Here is an 8,894-nt window from a genome sequence, read left to right on the forward strand (position 1 = left end):
CAAATGCAACAAAAACAAAAATAGACAAATGAAACTTTTAAATTAAACTAAAAATCTTCTGTTCAGCAAAAGAAATAATCAACAGAGTAAATAGACAACCTACAGAATAGGAGAAAATATTTGCAAACTATACATCTGGCAAAGGACTAATATCCAAAATCTATAAGGAACTCAAACAACTCAACAACAATAACAATGAAATAACACCATTAGAAAGTGGGCAAAGGATATGAACAGGCATTTTTCAAAAGAAGACATAAAAATGGCCAACAAGCATATGAAAAAATGCTTAATATCACTAACCATCAGAGAAATGCAAATTAAAACTACAATGAGATGCCATCTTATACCTGTCAAAATGGCTATTATTTAAAAATAAAAAATAACAGATGTTGGCAAGGACGCAGAGAAAAGGGAACATTTAGTGTTGGTGGGAATGTAAATTAGTACAACCTCTATGGAAAACTGTATGGAGATTTCTGAAACAACTAAAAGTAGAACTATCATTCAATCCAGCAATCCCAATATTGAGAATCTACCCAAAGGAAAAGAAATCATTAAATAAAAAAAGAGACCTGCACTTGTATGTTTATCATAGCACTATTCACAAAGCAAACACATGGGATCAACCTAAGTGTCCATCAATGGATGATTGGATAAAGAAAATGTGAATTAAAAAAATATATATATACACATACACATATATATGTACATTACAGAATACTACCCAGCTGTAATAAAAAGAAATGACATCATGTCTTTTTCAATAACCTGGATAGACCTGGAGGCTGTTATCATGAGTGAAATAATGCAGAAACAGAAAGTCAAATACCCCATATTCTCACTTATAAATGGTAGCTAAATAATGTGTACACATTAGACATGAAGAATAATAGACATTGGAGACTCAGAATGCTGGGAGGATGGGAGGGGGTGAGGGATGAGAAATTACTTAATGGGTACAATGTACACTATTTGGGTGATGGCTACACTAAAAGCTCAGACTTTACCACTACACAATATATCCATGTAACAAAACTGCACTTGTACCTCCTAAACCTGAATGAATGAATGAATGAATGAATGAATGAATGAATGAAACAAATATAAGATCAGATATAAGGAATAAAATCTAATACATCAATCATTAAACTACAAAGCAGAGACTGTCTGATTGGATTAAAAAACAAATCCTAGCTATATACTGATTATAAGAAAGACACACAAGATGAAGTGATAAAGACATACCTCTACACGGATAGAGAAGTACATCTGATTTCAATCCTTCCAAACCTACAGCAAAAGATTTTGTAATCAAAGGGCACAGAGCCTTAAGGACATGGAGGGGGGCAACACCAAGTTTGGATTTGGGAAGCAGAGGTGAGAATGGTGGATGGCTTAGCACACCAGAGGGTTTAAATCATCAGCGGGGAAGGCCAAGAACAGCTTGCTCTGCAATGCAGAGTCCTCCAGAGACTCAGGAATTGGTGGCCCCAGGTACCTCTGGAAGTGGAGGCAAAGTGAGAAACTAAGGATGGATTGAAATCCATTTAAGACATGGTCAGGCCCTTGAACCCTCTTCTACTCCATACTCTTTTCCTCACCCCACTAAAACAGTAGGGCTCTATTATCTGGATAAGGGGGAAGAGAGGCTGCCTTAGGCTAGCTTGGACATGGGAGGATTAAGTCTTTCTGTCCTTCTCAACATCCACAATGCTGATGGTCAAGCCCTTACCTTCCAGGCAGGAGACTGAAGATTCTTCTCAGGGGACTCTGACAGGAAGATAAATCTAAACACATTGATGTCTGGGGTGGAGGAAGGGAAGAGAGTGGGGTGGGGGAGAGCACTTCCAACAAATCTGAAAAACTGGAAAAGCAGGTGCCTTTTTCTTCAGAAATGCTACCTTTTGGGTACTCACCAATGAGCCTTAGCCATGCCACGCCCTGGACCACTCAAAGGAAGATGGCTTTTCTTAATTTGCATGGAAACCCCATATGGGTTTCCTATAACCCTGTCTGGCTTGATCCTAGAGCCTGGGGCCTGGGATGAGTCTACCATGAAAAGACAAAGAGGTTCATGGGATCCCAGTTGTGAGAAGAAAAGGCCAGGAACCAGGCAAGGCCTGGCTAGTGCCTATTTTTGTATAGCTACCTTCAGCAATATTTTTATGAAGAAGATTCACAGAGAGAAAAATTTCTTTCTGTCCTACTCTAAAACAGAGTGTCCCTCTTGCAACAACAGCCAGAGTGCAGGGCCATCTGCATTCCACCTAGACAAGGAGCAGTTCTGGACAGAACTCACCCTCAGTCCTATGTAGCATGGGAAGTGATTTAAAATACTCTTGAATGTCACTAGTCTTCCTCCCCCACTGGCTTTTCCACATAGAACTTCTAGGAAAAGACTGTCCCTCTAAGTGAATTTATTTTTTCTTTTTAGAGACAGTGTCTTACTCTGTTACCCAGGCTGGAGCACAGTGCCCCAATCATAGCTCACTGTAACCTCGAACTCCTGGGCTCAAGCAGTTCTCCTGCCTCAGCCACCTAAGTAGCTGGGACTACAGGAATGAGTCCCCACACCCATCTAATTTCTTTAATTTTTGTAAAGAGAGGGTCTCATCATGCTTCCCAGGCTGGTCTTGAACTCCTGGCCTCAAGAGATTCTCCCACCTCGGCCTCCCAAAGTGCTGGGATTACAGGTGTGAGTCACCATGCACAGCCCTAAGTGAACTTCTTATAAGCTCTTCCCCCTGTGGTTTCATGCCTCTGTGCCTCTACCTGTGACCCACTGTGATGTTTCTCCCCACTGCCTAGTATCTCCTGCCCCCATCCCACTTCTCCTTCAGCTAAACAGTGAAATGCTCCTTCTCCAAGAATCCCATAGCCCTTGTATGTCCTTTAGATCATTAATCACATGTTATTGGGATTATCAGTTTACAGGTATGACTTAACCACTAAGCAGGAAACTCCTCCTCAGGGCCAATGACCTCATCCTTACCATTTCAGTTTGCAGCTCAGAGCTGGAGAAGCTTTAATGGCCTGAGCAACAGGAAGAATAAAGGGCAGAATCCAATCTGGTGAAGGTTAATCATCAGTGTGACATGGGGGAAGGGAGGAAGAGAGGGGACAAACACCTGTAGGAGGATTGAGAAAGATCAGAGAGCAAGGCCTTCCTTAACCATAAAATTCCCCAGGGCGAGTGCTACTTCCGGTGTTGGAGCCATGGAGACAGCCAAAATCAGGGTTGGCCCAGACACGGATCAGTAATCAGGTCCCCTCACTAAGCCGGGGCTGGATGCCTGTGTGGAAATCAAATGGCTCCTGGTGGGATAGGGGCTTCCAATGAGAGCTTCTTCCCTTCTTCTCAGGAAGCACATGCTTTCTTGTATGAGAATATCTTACCACTGTCTCCAGCCCCCTGTGCATGGTCCATCAATAAATAGAAGCCAGTTTCACCCAGGACAGCAGGCAGTTCACGAATAACTCTTAAATGTATCTGGTTTAAGAGGCAGAGCTAGGCCTGTGTGCCCAGAGTCTTGGGCCAAGGCATGAAAAGACTGCAGGAAGGATACCGTTTAGAGAAGACGGTACACGTAGGAGAAGAATCTCCAGCTCGGTTAATGAGGATTAGCCAGAGGACACGCTATGGGTCATAGCAATCGCACTTTTGGGGTGATGCTTCCTGGAGTGCTGTAATTGGAGACGGCTGCACACACATTCTGCCGTTCAGGCAGGTCAACAGATACCCAGTCCTTTCCTGTGTGCGATTCCAAATACTCCAGCTCAGGACAGTGTCAAGTTTCTGAGCAAGATTTTTTTAATTCAGACAAGCTTCCCCTACTTTGGCAAAGGAGGTTCTCAAATTCATGGTATGTGGGTAAGGCCGGTTAGCACAGAGTTGAAAGCAGCGAAGCTTGCCTCCATGTGGAGGATTTGCTTATTGTTCTATCTACTGTGCAACTGGAAATAAAACAATCACGGTGCACATCACCAACATAGACCACATACGATGGGATGAGTAGAAGGCAACTCATTTAGAAGTGAGGATAGTGTTGTTTTTTTCCTGCTAAGACAGCAATAGTTTACATGTAAATCATACTCTAGCTAAGAGGAGAAATGGAGAATATTTTTGAAAGGAGAACAGAAAGAACCCTGAGAAAAAAGATAGGTCTCTTGTTTTAAAGGGTTATCTGTGGTTGTGCTGATACTGCTGGGTCCAAGGACCACTCTCTGAGTAGCAGGGGCCTGGAAGACGCAAGGCCTAAGACTGATTTGAAAAAAAATGTGTATCAAGAAAGAGGGGGGTGGTTGGGGGAGGTTGGGGGGTGAGTATCAATATCATGGCAGGAGTTTGTGTCAATGGAAACTCTCAATACAAATTAAAACTTTTGCCAGATTCCTCTGTATTAGATATCTACTGCTGTTTAAGACTAATAAAGTACTCCAAAATTTAGCAGCCTTAAAGCAGAAATTGGCAAACTTTCTTTTTGTAAAATCGGGCCAAATGGTAAATATCTTCAGCTTTTTAGGTCATATAGTTTCTATCACAATTACTCAACTCTACTCTTGTAGTGGGAAAGAAGCCATAGACAATATGTAAACCAATACACATGGCTGTGTTCTAATAAAACTTTATTTACAAAAACAGACAGCAGGCTGGATTTGGCCTTGGAGCTATACTTTGCCAACCCCTGGCTTAAAATAACAAATTTCTATCACCTCCCACAGTTTCTATGGGTCAAGAATCTGGGAGCAGCTTAGATAGGTGGTTCTGGCTCAGAGTCTGTCCTAAAGTGGCAGTTAATCTGTTGGCTGGGGCAGAAGTCATCTGAAGGCTTGACCAAGGCTGCAGGATCTGTTTCCAAGGTGGCTCTCTCATATGGCTATTAGCACGAGGCATCACGTCCTCATTACATGGACTTCCCTATAGGGCTGCTTGAGTGTCCTCACAACATGGCAGCTTCCCTAGGAGTACATAACCCAAAAGCGAGAGGAAGAAAGAAGCCATGAGGCATTTTATGACCTCATCATACATATTCTGTTCTGCCATATCCTATTCTTTAGAATTGAGTCATTTATCCAGCCTATACTCAAGCATAATTAATCTCCCCCTTTTGAAGGATAAGAAAATCAAATGAAGAAGGAGATGGAATCAAATCAATCTTGATGTCTTGGCCAAATGTGTGATCTAAAAGCTGAGATTTAGCCTTATTCCTGAGGCCTGTTTCCACCATACGCTTAATTTTTCTTGAACCATGTTAAGTAAATGACCTGAAACTCCCAGGAGCCCTTTTGTTAATGGGAAGCCATAGGTCTGCCGTGCATGGTTGTACCATTTGTGCACTGTACCAGAAGAGGCACAGGTGAGAAGGAAAGCAGTGTCTAAATCCAACCTGCACTCCGCTCACCAAGCCTTGTTCCCAGAGGAAGAAAATAATTTCTTTCTTTCTTCTGCCTAGAGGGGTCACCTCTGCAAGGATCCACATGAGCTAATTTATATGCCAGTGATGCTCCTGGGATGTTGATCATTTGCATGAATTACCTCCAATCTTGATGTATTATTTGGATCCTAACTCTGGCATCCACCTCATTCTCTATCTCTCAGTCACTTTCTCTGTCAGTGGGTTGCACACACCCAGAGATGATATAAGACAATCCCTTGGGGTGCTGGTAAAAAAAAAAAAAATGGAACTTCTATTTGTAATTTTTTTAATCTAAAGAAAGAAATTAAGCCGTACTGTTAGTTAATAAACACCAGCAGATGTTTTGATTTTTAAATAAACATGCATATATTGAGGTAAACACTCAGAAGTTTTTACTGACACACAATCAAGAAAAAGTAGAGACTGTTGTTGCATATCATCATCTACATTACTGATAAAAATTCTAAATGAGACCAAGCTGAGAGCAGAAGCTTCAGGTGAACATTGATCCAATAATCTATCTGAGTACCATTAAAATTTGGCCTGGCATCTATTTCCAGATCAACCATTACATTGCAGATACCGTGTGCTAGGTAGCCTGGAAGATGGTCCCCAGTGATTCTTCCTCCTGCTTTTCACAACCGTGTAAATGACATTTGTATGACATATCACACATCTTTGAAATAGATCCTGAGCCAGCAGTATCCAGCTAAGCTGTACCCAGATTCCTTACCCACAAAAACTGTGAGATAAAAAAAATGTATTCTGTTTTAAGCTGTTAAATTTGGGGGTTATTTGTAATACAGCAATAGATAATACACACTCTTCTAGGTGACTTGTAATAGGCAGCTCTAAATTTGCAACAACCAACAACACTCCCACCTAACTATTATCAGCCTTGTTTAAAGATAAGGAAATAGAGACACAGAGTATTTAAATGACTTTCCCAAGTTCAAAACAGCTATGACAGAATTGGAATGTTAAATCCAACGTGGCTCCAAAGTCCACACTCTTTTCCACTCACACTAAATTATTCCCTCAAGTAGGTATATATGCCCCTGGGCAAATTACTGCAGCTTCTTAGTAGGTGCAATAAAATGAGGGACTGAAAGAAATTGTTCATCCTATTTTTCTAAAATTTCATATACCTCTTCTGTTTTATTCACAGTCCAAGAATTTTATACTAAGGAATGTGGAAGGGGGAAATGAGGATTTGGTGATTATTTGATTGAGCTGAAGAAACGCAGCCAAGTTGAAAACCACTGAGGCTTGTGACTCCCTGTTGTGTCTGTAGCTGATGCCGACAGCTTCCTGGACATCCCAGGGCTGCCTCTCAGAGAATAAACATGGGAGGAGATGTTTCTTAAGAGGAAAGGCAGAAGTGACTTCTAACCTACTCTGAAAAACTCTTACGTTGCAATATCCTCACAGAGCTCCTCCCAGCTGCAATGCATGTAATATTTAATAAAAGTAATAAAACTTACGTTCACTATTAATATTAATACAGCACAGTATGTACTCAATAGTCAGGACTAACAGAAGGAATGTGTGGAACAATCCAGGGAAAGGGGGTGACATAGTGTCGAAGAGGAACACCAAGATCAACTATGTGATAACTGTGGCTGTATTTACCTATATTAAGATGTTGTTTTATTTTATTAGGATTTATTATCCTTATTACTGGCTTTGTGTGTATGTGAGCTGTTCAAATCTTGCAACTCTTTCAACTGTGCCTTCAAAACTCTAGAATTTTATTTATTTATTTATTTATTTTTGAGACACAGTCTCGCTTTGTTGCCCAGGCTAGAGTGAGTACCGTGGCATCAGCCTAGCTCACAGCAACCTCAAACTCCTGGGTTCAAGCGATCCTACTGCCTCAGCCTCCCGAGTAGCTGGGACTACAGGCATGCGCCACCGTGCTCGGCTAATTTTTTTTTCTGTATATATTAGTTGGCCAATTAATTTATTTCTATTTTTAGTAGAGAGGGGGTCTCGCTCTTGGTCAGGCTGGTTTCAAACTACTGACCTCAAGCAATGCGCCCACCTCGGCCTCCTAGAGTACTAGGATTACAAGCATTAGCCACCGCGCCGGACCAAAACTCTAAAATTTTAAACTGTGCATCAAAACTAAGGAAGAGGTAACCACTGCCCTAAATCCATGGACAACAGGCCCAACTTGGTGGAGGAAGGGATCCTTTCCCTATCATTTGTGTTAAAACTCTACCTGCCACTTTGGCATCTTTGAGAGTTAAAAGAATAGAGACCTTCAACTCTAACCTGATGAGGGATTGCTCTACTAATAACCATGGACACAAAGTCCAGATAAACAAACTGATAAGGTAGATAAAGATACAGAGAGTCTCTCTCTTCCTCAAAAGAAAGCTCAATAACAAATCTCCTTTAGTGCTTAACAATGTTTGGCAAGACAGTCTAGTTGAAAGTTTATGGTCATCCATTCATTCCTCCAACCACTCTGCCACTTATTAGCCAGGTGAACACAGACAAGCCTTCTCTGAGCGTTATTTTCCACCCTCGCAAAAAAGGAAGGAATTACAATACTTCCCTCATGTATTATCATAACAAAGAAGATTACTTATTTGGTAGAACAGTGCACAGTGGTGCAAAATAGTGGAAATTCAGAAAATATTATTTCCTTCTTTCACATTCCTTTTTCTCTCAATAAATTTAAATCTGATATGTTTTGTAAAAATCACTCCAGCTGCGCTATGCAGACCATATATAAATTGAAAGAATGGAAATAGAGAGGTGAGTCAGGAGGCTATTGAAGTTGTCCAGATGGGAGATAAAAATGGCTCAGGCTCAGAGAGTAGCAGTGAAAAAGAAGTGGTTAGATTTCGGATGTTTTAAATGTTGACAGTACTTACTCTGAGGCATGAGGAGAGAAAAATCCCTACCAAAATTTCTATGTAGCTTATTTCAACCCAAAGAAAAGGGACTGGACCATTAATGCTATCTAAATTAGCATTGCCCAGTGAAACTTTCTGTGATAATGAAAATAGTCCTAGATAACTACTGTCCAATAGGGTAGACACTAGCCACCTGGGCCTACTGAAGTGTGGTCAGTATGAGCAAGAAACAGAATTTTTATTTTATTTAGCTTTAATTAGCTTAAAGTTATACATCCACCATATTGGACTGCATGGGTCTAGGTAATATACAGCCTAGATGTTTTTCCCTAGAATCTCTTCTTTTTTTTTTTTTTTTTTGAGACAGAGTCTCACTTTGTTGCCCAGGCTAGAGTGAGTGCCGTGGCATCAGCCTAGCTCACAGCAACCTCAAACTCCTGAGCTCAGCGATCCTCCTGCCTCAGCCTCCCGAGTAGCTGGGACTACAGGCATGTGCCACCATGCCCGGCTAATTTTTTCCATATATATTAGTTGGCCGATTAATTTCTTTCTATTTATAGCAGAGACGGAGTCTCACTCTTGCTCAGGCTGGTTTCAAACTCCTGAC

Source organism: Microcebus murinus, chromosome 1 (genome assembly GCF_040939455.1).
Source record: "Microcebus murinus isolate Inina chromosome 1, M.murinus_Inina_mat1.0, whole genome shotgun sequence".
NCBI classification, from domain to species: domain Eukaryota; kingdom Metazoa; phylum Chordata; class Mammalia; order Primates; family Cheirogaleidae; genus Microcebus; species Microcebus murinus.